We start from the raw sequence: 22,220 nt of genomic DNA, 5'->3' as shown, positions 1-22,220 counted from the left end.
GGGAATGTGTGGGATCCCCTACGCAAACTACCCAAAGATTTTTCAACATGCTGTTGTGGAGCACAGAGAGAGCTGTGTCCAAAGTCTACACTCATAAGGGTATGCAGGGCTAGATCTTGCTCCCACTGATGCAGATGACAGAACTTCCAGTGAGATCAGGATAATATCCTGTGTTAACCACAATGATGGGTATGCACACTGTCTCAACCAGTTCTTAAGACTTTCCATCCAGCATTTTGTCCCAAATGGGATTCAGGATGCCAACTTCCCCCTCTTCTCCCACCTGGGACACTGAATGTTTCCATGCCTCTTCCCCTTCTATGCCAGCAACCAAGTTGTCGTTGGGGGAGGGGGGCTCTGCAGGACAGGATCTCTTTGGAATTCAGTGGGCAGTATGGTGGGCCCTGCCCTCTGCAGCAGAGTTAATGAGGGTATTTGCTCAGTCTTGCAGCCTGCAAGGGGCTTTCTGAGATCCCCCAGCAAATGCATTCATTTAATTTGAATTTTGCAAATGGCCCCTTGTGATGTGCGACTCGTAGGGGTGCCAACTTTCGACTCGCACAAAACCGAACACCCTTGCCCTGCTCCTGTCCCACCCTCCTCTGAGATCCCATCCCTGCCCCGCCCCAACCCATGTCCGAGGCCCCTCCCCCACTCACTCCATCCCCCTCTTTCTCTGTTGCTCGCTCGCCCCACACTCAGTCGCTCATTTCCACCAGGCTGGTTCAGGGGGCTGAGGTGCGGGGGTAGGTGAGAATTCTGGATGGGGGTGCGGGTTCCGCGGTGGGGCCAGAAATAAGGAGTTCAGAATGTGGGACGGGATTCCAGGCTGAGGCAGTGGGTTGGGATGCGAGGGGGTGAGGGCTCTGGCTGGGGGTGCCCTGGTGTGGGGCCAGGGATGAGGGCTTTTGGGAGCAGGAGGATGCTCCGGGCTGAGATCGAGGGGTGAGAGGATGGGAGCGGGATCAGGGCTGGGGCAGGGGGTTGGGCTGCAGGGGGGCTAAGGGGTGCAAGCTCCGGGCGACGCTTACATCAAGCAGCTCCGGGAAGCAGCGGCATGTCCCTTCTCCGGCTCCTATGCAGAGCCACAGCAAGGCGGCTCCAAGTGCTGCCCTGTCCGCAGGCGCTGTCCCCGCAGATCCCATTGGCTGCGGTTCCCGGCCAATGGCAACTGCAGGGGTGGTGCTTGGGGTGGTGGCAGCGTGCAGAGCCCCCTGGCTGCCCCTACATCTAGGGGCTGGAGCGGGGGACATGCCAGCTGCCTCCCAGGAGCTGCGCAGCACGGAGGCCAGCAGGGAGGCTACCAGCCCCACTGCACAGGGTGCCGCCAACCAGACAGTCAGCATGCAGTCACCTGGTCAGCAGCGCTAACCGGAGCTGCCATGATCCCTTGTTCACCAGGTGTTCCGGTCTAAAACTGGACACCTGGTCACCCTAGCGACTCGGCACAGAACAGCCACCTCCAGGGAGGGATGGGGAAGAACTCCTGTGGGGAAGTTACTCATAGACACAGAGGAGTCCAGCGCAGACAGGGCTGGAGCAGAATGAAAAGCGCACTTAGGGTATGTCTGCACTGCAGCTGGAGAAGAAGTAATTTCCAGCTCAGGTAGTCATACCGGTGCTGCCGCTGAGCAAACTAGTGTGCTAAAAATAGCCTGGCAGACCAGCGCTGTGAGCAGCCAGATGGGCTTGCCCCCCTCAAGTCTGGCCCTAGGGGTTCAGACAGATTTATACTTGGGGCAGGCAGCCCACTGCACCATCATTTCTATTTTTGACCTCCTCACTCAATCAGAGCTAGCAGGGGTATGTGTCCTCCCCTCCACAATGGGTCAGGCTGTGCTCCTCCCCCTCCCCTCTTGTGAATAGGGTTGCCAGTTTTGGTTGGAGGTATTCTTGGAGGTTCCACCACTTGACATAATCTTGAATTAAAGATTAATCTTTAATTTCTGGAGTCTCCAGGACAATCCTGGAGGATTGGCAACCCTATTTGTGAACAATGGGTCAGTCTGTGCTCTTCCCCCCGCCCCTGTAACCATGGATCGGTCTACACTCTTCCCCACCCCTCCTGTGAACAATGGATCAGTCTGCGTGCTTTCCCCCGCTCCTGAACAATGGACCAGTCTGCTCTGCGCTCCTCCTCCTCACCTCTGTGAACAATGGGTCAGTCTGTATGGTTCTCCCCAGCCCTCCTGTGTGCAATGGGTCAGCCTGCTCTGTGCTCTTCCCAGCCTTGCAAGTTGTGCAACACCAGGGCTGGGAAGGGGAAGGGGAGGGGGAGGGGGAGGGGGAGGAGTTCACCCTTGCAGTTGCTCCCCCCAGGCCTGGGCAAGGTGAGTGAAGACCCCCAGGAACTGCAGAGGTTGCACTGGGGGAGAGTAAGAGGAGATGCAGAATTGTGTAGCTCGGGCACACATGAGAACTGGGGGCACACCATTGTTTGATTTGGGGCTAGGGGTGCAGAGTTGTGGATGTGGGGCCTGGAGCCCCAGGTTCACTGATGTCTGGGCAGCGTGGCCAAAATCCCATTTCTCACTGTAAGTCAGCAACACTAATTCTCTCTCACACACGCACACATGGCAGCAGGGGATTCAAACATCAGCCAGCTCAGAAAAACATTATTTAAAAAAGGAATACTTGTGGCACCTTAGAGACTAACCAATTTATTTGAGCATCGGATGCCCGATGAAGTGAGCTGTAGCTCACGAAAGCTCATGCTCAAATAAATTGGTTAGTCTCTAAGGTGCCACAAGTACTCCTTTTCTTTTTGCGAATACAGACGAACATGACTGTTACTCTGAAACCTGTCATTATTTAAAAAAACCCTCATGACTTTAGAGCTAATCTCATCCCCCTCCTCCTCCCTGGGACAAAGGAAAATGGAGCTGGGTGGGGTCAGACAAAGGGCTTGGGGCAAGAGAGTTCTGAACACAGAGAGAAACAGCAGCAGGGGCCTAGAGAGGAAAGGGAGCTGGTTCAAGAGGGTAGGGGAAGGATGGGTGCAGCAGAGTGGGAGGAGCCTGGAAGTGGAAGCAAAAAAAGCAGCTGGGTGGGCTGGTAAAAAGAAGGGAGGCTGGGGGACCAGGGCAAAGGGAACTGGAGCAGAAGAGTCTGGGGGATGGGGAGATAGGGGTCAGTACGTGGCAAAAGAGAGCAGGAAGGTACCCAGGAAAGGGGGGAGGGGTCAGGTTATGCATAGAAAAAGTAGGAGCTGGGAGCAGGAACAGAGTAGGAAAGGATGGGACAACAGGCAATGGAGCAAGAGAGGGAGAAGCATGGAAACAAGCAAATGGTGCATGAGAGGTCAGGACCTGAGGAGAAAACAGGAGGGGGTGGGAGAAAGGCCAGTGGAGTACGAGGTACGAGCTAGGACTGGGTGACACACAGAGATGTGTCCTGAAAATATGGCCAGAAGACCCAAGGCCTACATGGAAACAGCAGAAGGGAGGAGATGGGGACACAGCAGGGGGTGGAGGAAAGCAGAGTAAGAAGGATTGGGCTGGATTCAGGAAAATAGAGTAGGAGGGTCCAGGAAACGGAGAAATGGACACAGGGCAGGAGGGAAACTGGTCAGTCGGGAAGGAAAAATTAGCACATGGGAAATCTGAGGAGAGGGGTCTAGAACTTGAAGGAGAAGGGGTCTGGTGCTGGGGAATGGGAGCAGGAACATGTAGGTTATGGACCAGAAGGAGGAGGGAGCTGGAAAAAGAGAGCCCATGATGCTAGGAAATAAATGGACCTTGCGGGGGGGGGGGGGGGGGGGCAGCAGGAGCAGGTCTAGCTATTTTGCCAGCCAGGATGGAAAATGTTTTTGGCATACAACCCCCACGAGGGACCGATACCCCCCCCACCCCCCCGCTCCCAAAAGGCCAGCCAATCGCAGTGGAGAAGAGTCTAAGAAAGCCAAGTGGTACACTAGAACAACACCCCCTGGAAGTTGGTGCCCAAGGCAACAGCCCTGCTTGCCCTCCCCTAGAACAGGCCCTGGGGCCCGGGACCTGGAAGGTAGAGCAGGAAGGGCCAAGATAGGGCTGATGAGAGGATGGAGGGAAGGTGGGGGGAGGAATGTACCAGGGCCCTGAGCTTGGGGTGGGCCCAAAACTTCTGTAACTGGGGTGAAATGGAAGAGGGGGGGGTGAGGCCCCAGAAAACAGGAGCTGCTGGGGCCCCAAATTTCTCTCAACAGGCCTACCCCAGGCTAAGAGAAATGGAGCAGGAGAGGCCGGGAAACACTCACAATCCTGATGGTATCACCAGAGGGCATCAGGGAGACACGGAATCCTGATTAGTGGCCATTCTGCTGTTGCAGGGCTTAGGCTGCTGTCTGTCTGGGCCTGAGCCATGCAGACAGAAACCCTGTAGAGCAGCCAGCTGCTCATACATCCTGTGGAGATCAGAGCTTTCCCACCTCCTGCTTCCCCAGGTGGCAGGGAGGTTCCTGCTGTAACCAAGGCTCTCGGAGAATGCAATGTACTGTGTAAGGATGTTTTTTTTCTGGCTGCAGAGCACTGGCCACTTTCCTATCAGTGCAGAGAAACTGCTGCAACCTGAGTTGCAAGGCAGTATACCTCCCTTCCCTGCTAGCACATCACTCCTCCTGTATACTGAGGGAAACACGTATCTTCTCAAAGCTGCTCTCTGTGGGTGTGGTTAAAGCTGGTCCGAGCCGACATCATGAGTGGTTTGATTGCTGCTCCAGAACATGCAGTCAGGTGCACACTCCTACCCCTCCCACACAGGGGCCTGCTCTCCTGAACTGTTGACTGCCTGGCAAATTCTGCAGCCGAGGAAGGGGCATCAAAGAAGAGTTTGGCAGTTGCCGCCATGGATCAGCAGCAGCTGTGAGCTCCCAAAAGCCCTGACCTTTCACCCTGATCGGATGCACTAGTATCTGCACAGACAGCTTTCAGTTATGGGTTGCTGGGGACGGGAGCACAGGGAGATGCTGTGAACCCGTCTCAGAGTTCTCAGAAAGGGACCGCTGGGTCGGTCTGACGTCGGCCCTCCGGTGGGAAGTGGGGAGCATGCTGCTTACTCCGCAAAGCGTGCCCTAGAATGGATGTGCTGGGTCCTTGCCCCCACCGTGCTGCTGCTCACCCTGGTTTGTGTAAATATGCCCACCCTTATGAGCGTGCTGCTGGATGTGGGTCTGCAGAGACATGGCTCCCACCCAGCCAGGCCAAAATCTGTAGCTAACATCTGCTGACATAACAGACAAGCCACGTGGATTTCACCACGGCGGTTAAGCGGAAAATATTTCCCTACACGTGATTTTGCCTACCCCCGAACAGGGGTAGGCAAACTTTTTGGCCCGAGGGCCACATCAGGGTTGCAAAACTATATGGAGGACCGGGTAGGGAAGGCTGTGTCTCCCCAAACAGCCTGGACCCCACTCCCTATCCACCCCCTCCCACTTCCCACCCCCTGACTGCCCCCCCTCAGAGCCCCCGACCCATCCAACCCCCCCCGCTCCTTGCCCCCTGAGTGCCCCCTCCCGGGACCCCTGCCCCTAACTGCCCCCCGGGACCCCACCCCCTATCCAACTGCCCCTTCTCCCTGTCCCCAACTGCCCTGCCTGCTATCCACACCCCCGCCCCCTAACAGGCCCCCCGGGACTCCCACACCTATCCAGCCCCCCCGTTCCCTGACCGCCACCACCCCCCAAACTTCTGCCCCATCCAACTGCTTCCTGTCCCCTGACTTCCCCCTGGGGCTCCCCACCCCCTTACCATGCAGGAGCCCGCCACGCTGCCCGGCAGGAGTGGTGGGCCAGAGCGCACTGGTGGTGCAGCGTGCCGAGGCTGTGGGGGAGGGGGAACAGCAGGGATGGGGCCGGGCAGGACCGTCCCACGGGCAGGACGGTCCCACGGGCCGGATGTGGCCTGCAGGCCGTAGTTTGCCCACCTCTGTACTAGAAGCAGTGTCGTCTTCTCCCCCATCATCCCTGGCGGTAGGCATATTCTCTTTTGGGGAACTCCTCCCCCCCCTTACTCTCAGGAATACCTTGTTCCATGTTACTTTGGTCATCAACGTTGGTAGCAGCAACTGTTTCGTTTGTAGACCCCTGCCACAATGAGTTACCCAGAGAGGAACCTGGCAGTGAAAGCTTCTGCATCCTGCCCTGGTGAATAGCCAAGAGACCACAGCGCATTCTGCATATTCATGTTCCTGCCCAGGTATGTGTCCCAAAAAGACAGTTGTTCCTTTGCAGCATATCGTTACAGTCTGTTTGCAAATTGCTTGGCTGGAGTGCTATAGAGTTAGCGGGGGCATGATGGTATCTATGGGACAGCAGCCTTTGTCGTCACCTGCTCAGGTCAGAAATGAGTCTTTCCGACAACCTCATCCACTGGAGCCCTGAGCACTTCTGCTCAGTGTGGGTGGGTCTGGGTCTGTGTGTGCTGCCTTGGAATGGCAGCTAGGAGTGGGACACAGCTTAAGTTAACACAGCAGGAAAACAGACTTAATGAACAAATGGGGAGGAATCATGATCATTTTGTGGTTAATCCCTGGAGAAGAAGGGAAAAGGTCTAAATGAAACCAATAAAATTGCAAGTCAAGATTGAGGTGCAATGCCACAGCTGTCAGGGCGGGCTCCGGAAATGAGGTAAGAATTGGTACTTTCACCTCAGCACTGGAATAGCAGGGGGGCCTGCAGCAGGGCAGGAGTGAGGGGCATAGGCAGAGCTGTGTGAATGAAACATGCAGGCTTTCGCGCACCATCTCTGGATTTAGCTAGTGCTGCCAAGTCTCCATTTTTGTGTGTATTATCAAAATGAACTTAAAATCAGCCTCACTTCCCCACCACCACTGAAAAGTTCAGTAGTAATAAAAGGGAGGCCAGAAAAATCCTGGCAGGCGCAGACTCTGTTTTCATTGACATTTTAAATGGTTATTTTTAATGGTACATTTAACTAATGCAAACTTATCTATGGGAAGAGAATTTGGCCGTTAACACTGGCATCTGTTTAACAAACTGAGACTCTGCATTTGGTGAGGCGTGAGTATAACACCAATAATACTACTTGCTAACAGCAGACTCATTAGCATTAATTACTGCATTTACTACCACGTATCGCATCCTGTGTCTGTGAGAAGATTTACTACTGAAGGGGGGTTCCCAAGGGGATGGCTCTAGACTGTTCTCAATGGTACCAGATGACAGAACAAGGAGTAATGGTCTCAAGTTGCCGTGGGGGAGGTTGAGGTTGGATATTAGGAAAAACTATTTCACTAAGAGGGTGGTGAAGCACTGGAATAAGTTACCTAGGGAGGTGGTGGAATCTCCTTCCTTAGAGGTTTTAAGGCCCAGCTTGACAAAGCCCTGGCTGGGATGATTTAATTGGGGCTTGGTCCTGCTTTGAGCAGGGGGTTGGACTAGATGATCTCCTGAAGTCCCTTCCAACCCTGATATTCTATGATTCTATGTCTCTTATTCTCACTGGGAAAAGTACATAGGAAACCATTATCATCAGTGTAGTAATATCATCAAATGAGTATTTAAATTAGCAGTATTCATTTTAACTCAGAAGCTTCTGAAAAGTAGGGAAGGCGCCAAGATGGTTGAGGAGATTATGCCTGTGACATTTTCCCACTGGAGCTCTAGGAACACAGGTAGCTTAGCTGCAACTATAAATGAGTTTGAGGGGGATCATGACCAAAGATGCCAGGAACACTGCAAACAAATTTTCCTGACAAACATTTCACAATTCAGCAAAGATCGGTATGCTCTGCTCAAGAGAGGCCTTGTCAGAAAGGACAAGGTACAGGGAAGGATTGAGGGGCATGGGCCCACACACAAAGCTCTGCCTAGGACAGCAATAGCGGGGGGAGCTGCAGGGTGGAAGTGAGGGGCATTGTCAGAGCTGTGTGGGGAGCCCAGGGGTGGAATGGCAGGGGGGCTGTAGATCAGGAGTGAGGGGTAGCAGCAGCTGTGCAGAGAAGCTTCTGTAGTCTGTGCAAGCTTCCCCACAAATCCCTTCCAGTGCACTTCATTCCCCCCCTGAAGCACCACATTGTTTGCCCAGACTATAGCTGCTTTACCAGACTTGTCTTCAGGAGCACAGCTGACTCAGTTCACCTGTTCCAAACTTCTGTCCTATTTGACAGCTGATTTCCAAGACAAGGATTAGCAGAAGAATAAATCAGCACCTAATGCTTTCATATTCGTTCTACATTTGCTGTAGACCTCAACGCGTGGTGGAGTTAAAGCTAATCAGACTATTTGTGTCTCAAGAGAAATTCTGGGATGAGACATTGTGTACATTGGCAGAGCAGTGTTGAAGTCAGTGGAGCTATGCCAGTTTACACTAGCTGAGAATCTGGCCTCTTGTTTCTAAACAGCAAAACACATTGGACCTGAGTCACCGCTGTGTTTCTCCAGTTTTATGCCACTGTAACTGAGACATACCGGAGGAATGCAGTGCTGTATGAGACCTTTTGTTTTTATATCTACTCCAGGCACATCCAACCCCCCTCAGACCTCGGGAAAGCAGAGCGGGGCCCAAATCTAACGCCTGGCTCCAAACATCTCCAAACTTGGCACTTCACATCTGGATCTGGACCTGAATCTGGATTCAGACTTCACAGCTCATACGAAAACCCAGACACTCCCAAAGTTTGGGGACATTAGAGTCGGGGGAAGGATCCTTGCTTTGTTGTTGAGGCACAGGACTGTGGGAAGTCCTTTCTGCTGTGCTTTTGTGTCCCTCTGGATATGACATTGAGATGGGTGTAAGAGTAAACACAGAGATTAAATGTAACTGGGAATGAGCTATAGACGTCTGGGAGTAAGCATTTGCTGCTGTTCGTAGACACGGGTCAGGATCCAGAACCCCTGCCATCCATGCCAACGGGGAGGGGAAAAGAGGGGGGGAGGGTCATTCTGAGACATCCAGATCAGAGTAATGGGGGCTGATTGCAGCTGAGTGATCATAGAGTTAACAAACCAAGAAGCACTAAGGAGGCTGTCCGGAGGGAGGAAAAATTACAGCTGAGGCACTTTGTGCCTCTAATGATCCACTCCATGAGATAAAGCCAGCGCAAGACAGACAAATGGAAACTTGATTCAAGAGGCACCGAAAGAGACAAAACTGCAATGAAAAGCTCTGGAAATTAACTCCACAGGAATGAAACTTTATCTCCCATGGAGCCCAATGCACTCTTACAGTCCCTCTCTGTGCACCCTCCCATCTCTCACTCCCCCTTCTCTCTCTCTCTCTCTCTCTCTCTCTCTCTCTCTCTCACATAATCACTACAGCTGGGAAAGCACTTACTCAGATCAAACAGGTGAGGCATGAATTCGCTTTGATGTGATCCTTTTTTATTCACATCAGCATGAAAGAACCCTTGTTTTCAAGAATGCTCTCAGCAAAAGAAAGTCCCAGGTGCCCTTGTGAACAGAATCTGTCATCACACAAGTGTTCACGTGAACTTAGGCACTTTCTCTAGGCGCCTAAGTTTCCACTGGTAAGTCCCCTAGGTGCCTACATTTCTGCCAGCGGGCATGCACACAGCCACCTAGCTCCTGATGTCCCCGAGTTGCTCATTGCTTAGTCATGCCTAAGCTGCAGCGAGTTTCACAAACTAGGCATTTCCCTGCCATCTCATCTATAGAGCCCGAACTAGTGGGTGTTCTCAGATCACACCTAATCCCCACAAAAAGCAACTGTGATAGTGGTGCCCCCTCATACTCAATAACCAGAGCTCTCATCTAAGGTGCGGGAGTCCCAGGTTCAAATCCCCCCATGCCTGATTTAGAGCAGGGACTGGAACCTAGGTCTCCCACCTTCCAGATGAGTGTACTGGCTGGGCTATATAGGCTGTTTTGGAGTGGATCCCTTTCAGTCTCTCCTATTGAAGCAATTCTATTTTGTAATAAATATTTCACTAGTCATTGGAGCCGGGCCTGAAACCTGGGTCTTGGGTGAGTGCCTTAACCACTAGGCTAGCCAACAGCTAAAATATGTTCACAGAAACCAGTTTGTTTAGTAATTTCAAATAACGAGCAAATTAGTCAAAATCAAAGTCTGGTTGCAGGTCATTTGTGAACTGAAAAAGGAGCTAAGGTCATTCAATAAATGGTTTGCAATGAGACCATCTTTCTCTCTCTCTTACATGCACACGTACATATGTGTACATCCCTCGCTCTCCTCGCTGCTTTAAAGCTCCTATTTGCTTTACAGACATTAACACTACATCCTCCCTAACATGCTCATAAGGCTTCTGTTGTTCTCTCTCTCTTGCTCCAGCATACTGTACTGTCCCCACCTCCCTCTCTCTCACACAGGCTGTCTTTGATGAGCACATGTGAGCAGTTTGGCTCTCATTCATTATGTATGAAGCCAGGAACCTCCCATCTTGCTGCAGCTGAACCATAGAACAATGTCCTTTGAAAGCAGCTGCAGGACATGCCAGAAGGGGGAGACAGCTCAATGGGTTGGATTCGCAATAGGCGAAAGAAGAGGGAGAGGGAAACGTCAGACCTGATTCTGTTTCCTGGCACCTTCTGTCATCTTTTTACACCCATTTACAATGCTGCCCTTCTGATTCAGTACTGTTGTACACCCACCACACAGAGGTGCCAAGTGGAGGGTAACAGAGAATGAGGCCTGTTGTTTCTTAGGAATTTAAAGAAGGGGAAAGAGAAAGGATACATTTTGGGGAATGGAGTCTGCTCCTCTCCATGTCTGATGGACCAGACCTTTCCCTGTGTCTGATGGGCTGCTGGCTGAACAGGTTTCAAGGCAGGGAAGACAGAGCTAAAAGAACAGGGGAGAGCAAATGATTTCAGGTCCCAGTGAGGCTTAATGGCAGAGGCAAGGCGGCCTTCCAGTGAGACCAGCGACTGATTTCTGCCAACCCAGACAAGGCGCTCACTTGTGAGCTTCAGACCCATTTGGGATGGAAAAAGAGAGTGAGCTGAGCTCCTTTCCAGCCATCCCTCCTTTAGTCTCTCCTCTCACCCTTTCTTCAGCACCTCTCTAGTCACATTCCCTTCGGATCACCAAGAAGATGGCAAGAGGGATACAACCACGCATACAATCACAAAGAGGCACATATGGGTAGGGAAGCTCCTGCCTCCCCTCTTGTGGGCGCACAGGTGCACCTACACACAAAGGCCATCCATGCAAATCCACACGGTCTCAAGCAGAGGCACCCACACAGCCAAAGGGCCTATACGCAGACATACAGCACCCACACACAAAGAGAACACCCTCTCTCTCACACAGAAAGACATAGGCATTATCTAGTGGAAAAATTGCAGGAATGCCATGTGAGGAGTGGAGATGTTACACAGATGAGGGACAGGACAGGAAATTCCCAATGAAGGTACTCACCAGAAACTTAAGTCTGTCTTCCCCCTTGCACTCATGCATTACAAAGCCTTGTGCCTTGCATTACAAGATCACATACCGTACAGCATACAGTGGCATTAATACAAAATACTGTGGATGTGGCACTCAAGATTAAAGCAGAGACTTTGCCTTTCCACGACGTTCTATCATTTGCTGAATATTATGGCATCTTTTCTGATATGGTGGGATCATGTAATGAATGACATACAAGTTATGCTTACCTCTATACTTCTCTCTCAGTTCAAATCTCAACCTGAACATAGTTTTCTGCAACTAGTTGCCTGTGTTTGTTTTATTTAAAAAATTAAGACAAAGTATATTTTTAAACATGAAAAATAAATCAGAACTAAAGCAGTAGACTAGAAAGGTTTTATAAATCGAGAAGGTGTTAGAGAGGGAGAGAAAGAGAGGGGTGTAGAGGCAAACTTAGCTCAAACTTCACATTAATATCACTAACAAAATGGAATCATGCTATTTAAAGAGCATAATATAGTTCTATTCATGTTGGTGGCCAGCTCTCATTCTCCCCCTTATCTGATCAGCTTCACAGCCACACTTTGGTTTATAAATGTAGAGCATTTCTATGAAAAACTAAAAAAAACACCGTTAATGAGTAAGTGCTTGCTGGCTAGAATATGTGAAAGCGAGCAGACCTTGAGGTGTCCCAGTGCAGAATACAGGAAGGTTACTGTAGGGCAAAATAGAAAGGGGACCCCACCGGTTTTGATGGTTGCAGGTTGCCCTGGGTGCTAATGTTATGTAGCAAAGCTATATTACATCATCTTGTGTGATGGGGTAGGAAAGAGGACAAGGGGGAGGAGGTAAGATGTAAAAAGAATCCACAGCCAACCATATATGTTTGTGTCATCCACCATGTTGGCCAATCCAGGGACTGAACCAGGGACTTCCAGAGTTAGAAGCTTAAATCTGCAGAGCTTGAGCTAAAGAGCCATCTTCTGGTAACGTCTCAGTCTTGCATCCTCTATGGACCAGGCACAGAGTGAGAGACAGAGCACACACAGAGCAGTGAGTCATATATGTACAGTGTGCGGAACATCCCATGGGCTCCCAGTGACCTTCCCACTGTGTTGTGCTGGAATGGGGCAGGAACTCACTGGGCTGTTTGGGTTCCCTTGGATTTTGTTAGGGGAGAGGAATGTGCGGCTAGTGCTTCAGCAATTACTTAGGTGAAGTAATTTGCCCCTTTTCTTACAAGACATGGAGCTGAGGATCTCTGCCTCGGTGCCCCCAATGAGCTAAAGGGGAATTATTTTTTTTCCCTTCTAGCGAAGAGACAGAGCTGGACTGTAACAAACATAAGGGGAATCTTTTATTGAGGTGGCGGGACACAGACCACCCCTATGTTCGCTCTGGCTGCCACACATCCCACATTCTGCAGCGCTATAGGATTAGTGTTCTCTCAGAGATCCTCCCTTTGACCCAGGGGATGGCATACTGAGGGGGAGGTAGCGAGCTGTGAGTTCAAAGGCTTTATATGAAGAACAGCTGTTAGAGCAACTACTCTGTGAGCCAAAGGAACTGAGAGAACATCTGCTCTGTTTTATAGGAGATCTTCCTGGGCTAAGAAGGGTAGACTAAGAAGACGGCTTAGCTCACCTGTCGGCGGTTTGGGCTCTGTTTGCAGTTATAAAAGATTCGTTTATTTGGGGGCAAGGGAAAGGGTGTGAGAGAGACAGAGCTGGTAGGGGGAAAAGACATCGTGCAAGAGACATTTTTGAGAAGAAATTCTTATTTAGGGTATATATTTTTAATGGGTTTTTAACAGTTCATTATATTTTCTCCCACAAAATAAGCACCTCAGCACAGAATAGTCACTGACCTCTGACCTCCTGGGACTCAAAAGCCCTGGGTGCAATTTCCTGCTGTGCCACAGTCTTCCTAGCTGACATTGGGCAAATCTCTAAGGGCTATATCCACAAAGGGAGTTAGGTGCCCAGATATTCAGACCAAACTCCTGCTCATATCCAAACTCCTGCTCAGCAGCCGGCTAACCCGTAGGTGTCTAAAGTCCCTCGACATCTGTGTTTCCACCAGCAAAGTCTGCGTGGCACCTACATTTCTACTGCTGGGTACCAGCAAAGCCACTAAGTCCTGATGCGTCCGAGCTGCTCGGCCCCTAAGCCCCAGTGGGATTCTCAGACAAGGTGTTTCTCTGCTTATCTTGCCTGGAGGACTTGATCCAGTCAGGGTTCTCAGAGGCATCAAGTCTTGCATAAGACACAGCTGAAGAGTTTGGGGTGATTGTGTCCCCTCCCCCTTATACATAATAGTCTGGTAGTTAGCCCACTCCCCCAAGATGAGGGCCGGAGTGAGAATGGCTTCCTAGCCTAGTGGTTAGTGCACTGACCTGGGTTCCAGTCCCTGCACCGGTGAATGTTTGTTTTTCATACAAAATAGAACCGCTTAAAGTGCAAAACTTGAGAGAGCCCCGACCCCAGAATACCCTATAGTCTTGTGGTTTGGGTACTCATCTCATAGATGGAAGACTTGGATTCACGTCCCTGTTCTAAATGATGCAGAGCGGGGGATTTGAACTTGTGTTTCCCATGTCTTGGGTGAGCACTTGAGCCAGTTGGGTGTAAGGGAGGTAGCTGTGTTTTATGGGGGCCTGATGAGGTTAGTGTCTGTCTGTATAATAATCACACACTGTGTGTGTGTATTCATGAGCTTTTTCCTGGTTTTGCATGGACCTGTTGGTCATATCATTTCTCTATTGCAAGCTGATTGGCCATTGCAGGCTGATTCTGACACTATTGTCTGTACTAAAATAAAGCCTCAGAGTGCACTAATGGGATTTTATGGCATTAATGCAGAGCACAGTAGAGTGAGAAATGGGTTTTCTGGTCCTGGGCTTCTTGCTTTCACAGCTCAGCCAGGCAACCAATGATGACATAAATGTAACCCTGGACATTTTAAAGGCTTTTGATCTGTACAGCATGTTGAAAGACCATTGCTTTGAACTCTGCTATTAGATAAGCCAAAGGAGATGAGGGGAGCTATTGGTATGAAACCCCCCACCCCTTATCAAGCTGAAGGCACACACATATACATTAGATCTACCAGGGAGAAAGAACTAGGGGAAGCAGTGGTATGAACCGTCTTATCAAATATACTGAGTAGGGAAACATGAGGGGGGCTATTGGTGAGTAGCGTGCACACCCCCTTCTCCCCACAATACACTGTGAAAGTGTCAGGGGCTATTGAGTAGGGGCCACCATCCAGATTAATGGGAATCGAATGAAAGACCATGTTCTCTTGCCATTCCCAGTGTGAATCCTAGACCAAAGAGGTTTCAGGAAGTTCTGGTGAGCAGTGGAAAGCCTCAGAAACTGTGGGATACATAGCACTACTTTAGATAACGTTCAGCATCCTGGAAGAGTGTGTTGTGTGTCTGGTCATGGCATACAAATTTTGAGTACAGCTCAGAGTGGGAAATGTATAGGGAACTCAAAGTCAGCGTGGATTAGTACACAGTATATTTCTTCTCTGGAGATGTTGGTTCAAGGATGCTAGGTCACAAGTGAAACAAGGTAATCTCATGCAATTCCCCAGGGACAGACGGCCATGCATCACAAGTCCATCACACACACTTACAAGATTAGCCACCTGCTCACAAGTGGTCAAGCCTGCAGTAACAAATGGTACTGTAGACCTAATTGTCTGGGTTGAGGACCACACACTGGCAGAGTTGTGGGGGCAGCCCATCCCTGGAATAGCAGGAGATGCTGCAGAGCAGGATTGAGGGGCATTAGCAGAGCTGCATGGGGAGCCCAGGGCTGGAATCACAGGGGGGCTGCAGGGCAGGAGTGAGGGGCATTGGCAGAGCTGTGTTAGGAGCCCAGGATTGGAGTAGCAAAGGGATGCAGGGCAGGAGTGTGGGACATTGGCAGAGCTGTATGAGAGAGAAAAGGGGGCAGGACTAGAAGAGTAAGACGTGAAGGAGTTCGAGTTTGAGGTGCTGTATGACTGTTAACAGAACTGTGTAAGGGAAGCTTGTGCAGCACCTACCGTGCACTACTGTGGGATCAACATTAGCCAGGCTTATTGGCTGCTTCCTTTCACAAGCAGCTTAATTCCCCTGCCAGATGTTTCAGACAAGAAGACTTGATGAGGGACTGTATGCGAGATTCAGCGCTTGCACCAAATGCAAAGGAGAAAGGTTACAGGATGCGAACTGGTAGCCCCCGGTCTCAATATGGTGCCAAGTCCTGTACTAAGCTCTAACAGAAGGAACGGCACGCTACACTACAGGGCACACAGGTGATTATACGTGTCATACCCTGAGCGCATATTCTGGAAACAGATCTGGAACCGGATTTTCCCAGAGAGGGGCCAGATCCTCAGCAGATGCAACTCGCAAAGCTACACTAATTGCAGCTGAGCTATACTAATTTATGCCAACCCAGGATCTAGCCCCGGTGTGCTTTGCAACACTTCCATCAGCAAAAACCAACCCACTGGTTTTCCGTCCAACACTACTTTTATTTGAGAGAAAGGAAATGACAAAGCAAGAAAGAACAAAAGTCAGGTCTCCAAGAGAGGGTGCAGTATGTGTGAATGCACTGTAACAGGCTGCAGCCCCTCTGAGAACAACATGTCTCACACCAGCAGAGTGGCTGTGCATGTGAAGGTGTAGCGCACAGAAGACAAAAGGCATCGCAGTTTGATAGCCACACACCTCACAATTTTGGATCCAGGGATTTGGTTCAGCCCATTATGATGATAGGAGCCAGTTGCAAATTTCAAATATGGATTTCAAACCTTCCAGACTTCTGGCTTGTTCAGAAGCAGCGTTGTCTTTTCTGCTCCGGGAGCACGGTAGGGAAGTGAACAGAGATCAGAGAAAGCAAACAGAGATCAGTGTCTGCTTAGAGGAGGCATTCACAGGACATTAGAGATCATACTCCCGCTGCTCTCAGTTGGTATCTCTGCTGCTGTGCGGCTTCCACTCTGTAAACCTTTTTCCCCCTCTCGCCCTGAAAAATAGAAAGCGAGAGACTGAGCTCTTGATCTTTGAAGCTGGCTGGCGGCAGGATAGAATCAGGCAAATTCATTCATTGACATGCCGCACAGAGCTGCCTCAGAAGAGCCTGTGGGTGGGTGATGAATACCTGGTAATTAGGCTGATTGTGGGCTCCTCGATAACAATTCCACATCGATGCTGCACATTCGGCAAACATGTTCATAAACATTTGATTCCTGGGGCACATGCGTGTGTGTGTGGGAAGCCTGATGAGTATTTTCAGATTAAGCATAAATGGGGCTGTTGGTTTTTTGTTTTTGTTTTTTATCCTACATCATGCTCAGGACAAGGAATTGGGCTTCAGGAATACATGGAGCAAAGGAATGTCATGTGGAGCGAAAGGGGCTGGGCCCAAAGGAAAAATAAATGTCAGTAATCTCTGGTCTCTAAAATCTCCCCACTGTCAATCATAGGAAGAAGCCTATGTTCTTCAGTGTGGATTGGATCCGACTCTAGAAGACAATGGAGTCATGAGCAAGCCTTTATGACACAATATTAATGAGCAAGTTGGGTGGGGAAAGTTTGGCTGAAGCTCTGAAAGTCCCTCCCAAAGTTCTGGGAGTTTGCATCTGGAGCTTTGATCCAGGCTTAGCTGTTATTTAGTCAGATAGATTCCCAGTTCAGTGGACGGGTTTGGTGGATGATCACACATTGCAGAGTGGCCCATTTGATATCATGATACCGATATGCTCAAATCCCAACCATACCTACCATAGTCTTAGGAGGCAGTGTGCTGCTGGGAGGTGCTATTTGTTTAATGTGGACATGTATTTGTCTCCAGATACCCCAGCATGGCCCTCAGGGGCACTTTGCAGTGAAAGGTACTGTAGACACTTCACCTACCTACATGCTCAGTATGGCATTCTGCATTTCTATGGATGGTGTCATTCATGACCTTGGCATATTCTATATTTTGAGACCTGAGCATGACATTAGCAGCTGCTGAACAGTCTTCCCCCTCCAATGCTCCATCTCCCATAGCCCAAGCATGGCGCCTGGATTCCATCCTAGCACTGGACTGGGACTCAGCAGATGTGGGTCCAGTTCCCAGCTCTGTCATGGGTCAGCCGGGTGACCTTGGGCAACTCATGTCGCCGCTCTGTGACTCAGTTTTCCCCATTGTAAAATGGGAATAATGATACTGACCTCCTTTGTAAAGTGCTATCAGAGCTGCTGATGAAAATCACTACATTATAGCTAGGTGTTATTAATAATGCCAAAGACAGAGAGGAAGTACAAAGAGCTGTCATTCATAACCTGTGCAAGCTCCCCCTCTTAGCATTCCAGTCTGGCGTTTGGGCTGCTGTGCTCAAAAGGCGCTGCCCTCACTCACGGTGCGTCTCCCAAAACTTTAGCGTGGCAGCAAGGGGGAGACTGAGGCGAATGAGCAGTGGAGTAAATTATTTGCTTCAGGGCAGTTCCTACTGGCTTATAGAACCATTGTGCAGTTCCTACATCAGAGGTGGGCAAACTATGGCCCGCGGGCCACATCCGGCCAGTGGGACCGTCCTGCCCAGCACCTGAGCTTCTGGCCCGGGAGGCTCGCCCCCGGCTCCTTCCCTGCTGCCTCCCTCCCTCGCAGCCTCACCTCGCCGCCGGTGCAATGCTCTGGGCAGCGGGGCTGGAGAGCCCAGCCTGACCTGGTGCTCTGTGCTGCGCTGCGTGGCTGCCCCTCCTGGTGCAGCCGCACTGGCAGTCACTGGTGCTCCAGGCAGTGCAGTAAGGAGGCAGGGAGAGACGGGGGTTGGATAGAGGGCAGGGGTGTTCGGGGGTGGGCAGGGGTGTGGATAGGGGTCGGGGCAGTCAGAAGGCGGGGAACAGGGGGGTTGAATGGGGGCAGGGGTCCCGGGGGGCACTCAGGAAGGAGAGGAGGGGTTGGTTGGGATGGTGGGGGGCAGTTAGGGGTGAGGGATCCAGGGGCGGCCAGGGAGAAGGAGTGGTTGGATGGGGCAGGGGTCCCGGGGGTACAGTCAGGAAGGAGGGGGGGATGGATGGGGTGGGGGGACAATTAGGGGTGGGGAGTCCGGGGGCAGTCAGGGGACCGAGAGCAGGGGGGGTGGATGGGGCAGGGGTCCCCGGAGGCCTGTCAGGGAACGGGGGGGTTGGATGGGGCAGGAGTCCCGCAGGGGCCGTCAGGGGGCGAGAAGCAAGGGGGGGGGTCAGATAGGGGGTGGGGGTCGGGCCATGCCTGGCTGTTTGCGGAGGCATAGCCTCCCCTAACCGGCCCTCCATACAATTTCAGAAACCTGTTGCGGCCCTCAGGCCAAAAAGTTTGCCCATTCCTGTCCTAGATACTAGCATGGCAGCACCTTGCAAATGGTGATGGCAAACAGACAGATGTAGGAAGGGGTGGGCAGGTAGTAACTTCAGGTAGACATTTCTGCTCAGTTAGTTTCCTTCCTTTCTCCTTATATTAATCACCTCCCTGGGGTAAGTTCAGATCACTCTCCTGACCTGATGTAAGCCCCTGTTAGACTGAGAGGAGAAGCGGATGTGGAGTGGCACCCGGAATGGACCATTCCCCAACAGTTTCTGATTCAGCTGCTCAGAGCAGCAGCCGGTCCCTTTATCAGTCTCCCCAGCTCCTCTCCAGCCCACTTTCCTCTCTGTGCATCTTGCTTCTCTAATGGAGGAGGAGGTGGTGAGCATGAAATGCACCATGAGAGGCTCATGAATATTTCAAAGGCAACAGTCAGGGGACTCCATTAAATCCTGTTCAGTCTCTGTCAGTGGAGCTGGAGGGTGGATAATGAGAAAGTCCAGCAGCATTGGGAAGATTTCAGGAATACAAACAACAGGACCCAAATGAGTCTCCAGGAGGTGTTACCACGCAGAAGCCATCATGCCCTACCAGCCACACCTCAACTCCGCCTTCCCCTAACACCATTCCCAGCCCACCAACTCCTCCGGCCATCCTATCCTCAGCATCCCTCCCTAACAACTGTGCTCCCCAACAAATCCAATACTCTTCCCAGTAACGCCCTACCCAACCCCTCCCAATACTTCCTTCCCCAAACCCCCAACCACCCAACATCCCTTCCCATAACCTCTGCTCAACCTTCTCCCCACAACCCCAACTGCTCCCCCAACACTGTACACCAACAGCCCCTCTGCAGTCCTGCCATCCCACCTTGTCACCCCTTCCTCACCACGTAGTGAGCCCTCTTCAACCATCCTACCTCAGCTGCCCTTTCCAGCAATCCCTCTGACCCCACCACAACCACTCAGACACGTCTTTCAGCATCAAACCACCACAGAAGTCGTGGCTTTCCGAGTGGCAAGCAGACAGTGCCTGACAGACTCATATGTTTCAGCAGATACAGCACTTCCCTCTAATGGATCCAGAGGAGCACAGCTTTCAAAGGCTTCAGCGTGGAAGTGACAAGCTGGAAAGCCTTATTAATGGTCTCTCTATCAGCAAGGGCTGCAGAGGCAGACTGTGTAAAACAGTTCAGCACTGCTGCTGTCTAATGACTGTTTGGAAAAACTACCCCCCCATCTGCAAACATCCCCCACCCCCATGGTGTTATGGACACTGCTGATATACGACACATCAGCCTCCTTCCCATCTCTGTATCTAGCCACCAGTCTCTCTCTCTCTCTCTCTCCATCTCCATCTCCATCCCCAGACATGAAACGCAGCAAAAAGCCCTTAGGAGTTTTATAGGGAACTGGTAAGTGTATGAGTTCATGCAGGCCTGCTCTTAGCCATCTAGCGCTAGGCTTTGGGATATGAGCTTTCCTGTATGATTCAAGGATTCACAATATTGCTCTAAGGGGAGTAATAGATCCGTTGTCAGGGGAAAGTCTTTTTATGATGACAAGAAATGTTGTGGAATTTTCAAAGGCGGTTGTAAATTGTGAGTGATCCTGCTTCCCCTACACTGCTCTGCTACTACATCTCGCTTGTGATCTACAGCCTCCACTCCCTGCGATTGCAGTCCTCAGTTCCCCACACAGCTCTGCCCGTGCTCCTCAAGCCTGCCCTACAGCCCCCTCTGTTGTTCCAGTCCTGCGCTTCTCAAAGCACCCCTACTCTTCAATTCACAGTGTTTCGCTTGCAGAGACTCAGTAGACATGGCTATTAACTTCTGAGAGTAGATAGCAAACCCAGCACCATAGGACCACTTTGCCATTGCATATCTTTCCCCCAACACTTTTAGGTTTGCACAGAGACCATTGAAACAGAAAGCAGACCCTGCCCACCATGCCCACTCTGCCCCTGGTGCCTCTCAGGCAGGCTCTGCCGCCTGCCCTCCCTGCCTGCTCTATCCCCCTACCTCTGGGATTGGCCTCATGCCCCCTGCCTTCGCCTCCCCTCGCCCATCATGGCCTAGCCTCCACTGGTAACACATAGCATTTTGGTGCTGGCAGATGACAGGGACTAGCAAACTGACCTTTTCTGACCTCAGCTAGATGTGAACCCAAGTCATTGGGGGAGAAACTTGGGTGTATTAATCAAGTGCACCCCTATGAAATGTGAGAAAGTGGTTTAATATTTGAACAGAAAGAAAGGAGGCAGAGCAGTATCAGTGGCCTGTGGGATCTGCCATAGAGTTTCCAATTCCATCCGTTTTCTGATTAAACACATCACATTCAGGTCTGGTTCTGCCCTGGAAAGTCTTTGTCTAAAAATGGCACCTTGCTCCACCCGTTTCAAAAGTTAAAAGGCTTTTATTAATACTTGCATGATGGTAGCCGCTAGAAGTCCCAGCTAGAACTGGGGCCCCATTTTGCTAAGTGCCGTTCAAACAAAAGTAAGAGACAGGCCCCGCCCCAAATGCTTGCAGGCTGGAAGAAAGGAAGTGTCATTTTCCCCATTTTACAGACAAGGTTCTTTCCTGATGTCATACAGAAGATCCATGAGAGAGCCAAGAGTTGAATCTAGCTCAAAGTCCCCTGCTTAGCATGCAAGATCATCCAGCAGCGTGTGAGGATCTCATACTTTGCTCTTCTCTTTGTGGCTCATTTATGCTCACTTGTTTGTGCAAAATGAAATTAAAAAAGGGAGGCAAAATCATTTGAAAACGGATCTTCATGTCTAATTAACTAAGTGTAATCAATAACGCAAGGGAGTAGTTTCCTTTGCATATGTGATTTTGATCTTTGCAGTCTTCTTTTTTTATGGTTGTTAAAGGCATTTCTGTTCATCTTTATAAGACAGTAGCCTCTGCCAGTCTTGATGTCGTGATGATGTAAGTCATTTGCAGGCGTAAAATAATACAACAGAGCAAAGTGTAGCAGATCAGGAGCCCGTGGAGAACTGTTGCCTACAAGACACTTCATAATAAATGCCAAGTCAGTGGCAGCAAGTTTAGCACTGAAGCTCTGAGTGACATCATTGGGCATGATGAGCTCTTGCAGGTGACGTCAGTAGGGCAATAGGTGTGGCACATTCATTGCCAAACCACTTGCCTTGCCAGAACATAAGAAGCTACCAGCCAAACTCTGCTGCAGGAGGAGAACTGAAGAGGTAAAGAGGGTGTGATAGGCCCACAGCCATATAAGCATTTAGGCGATGATTTTATGAACCTGGGGTAGGTTAGGAGGGGGTGAATAAGTGGCAGAGAGCTCTATGCCATCCAAGGTTTCCCCTCTCTCAGGGAGAGTCCTTGGCTGTCCCTTTAAGGCTTCTGTGTGGCATGTGTATACTTCTGGGGCAGCACTGTATCCCAGTGGTTTTTAAACTTTTTTCGGGGGGCCCAGTTGAAGAAAATTGTTGCTGCCCGCAACCCAACGGAGCTGGGGCAGAGGGGTTTGGAGAGTGGGAGGGGCTCAGGGCTGGGGCAGAGGGTTGGGATGCGGGGGTGAGGCTGAGGGGT

General features: G+C 50.8%; 1 protein-coding gene across 3 annotated transcripts in view; it reads left to right on the top strand.

Moving 5' to 3' along the window:
- LSAMP (limbic system associated membrane protein) overlaps positions 1 to 22,220 on the top strand; it is a 1,389,250-nt gene that overhangs the window by 1,345,859 nt on the left and 21,171 nt on the right. The window lies entirely within an intron of this gene.

The sequence above is a fragment of the Lepidochelys olivacea genome, assembly GCF_965140295.1.
Source record: "Lepidochelys olivacea isolate rLepOli2 genome assembly, chromosome: 1".
Taxonomy (NCBI): Eukaryota; Metazoa; Chordata; order Testudines; family Cheloniidae; genus Lepidochelys; species Lepidochelys olivacea.
The sequence above is the reverse complement of the archived record's forward strand: the minus strand, read 5'-3'. Positions and strand labels throughout refer to the sequence as shown.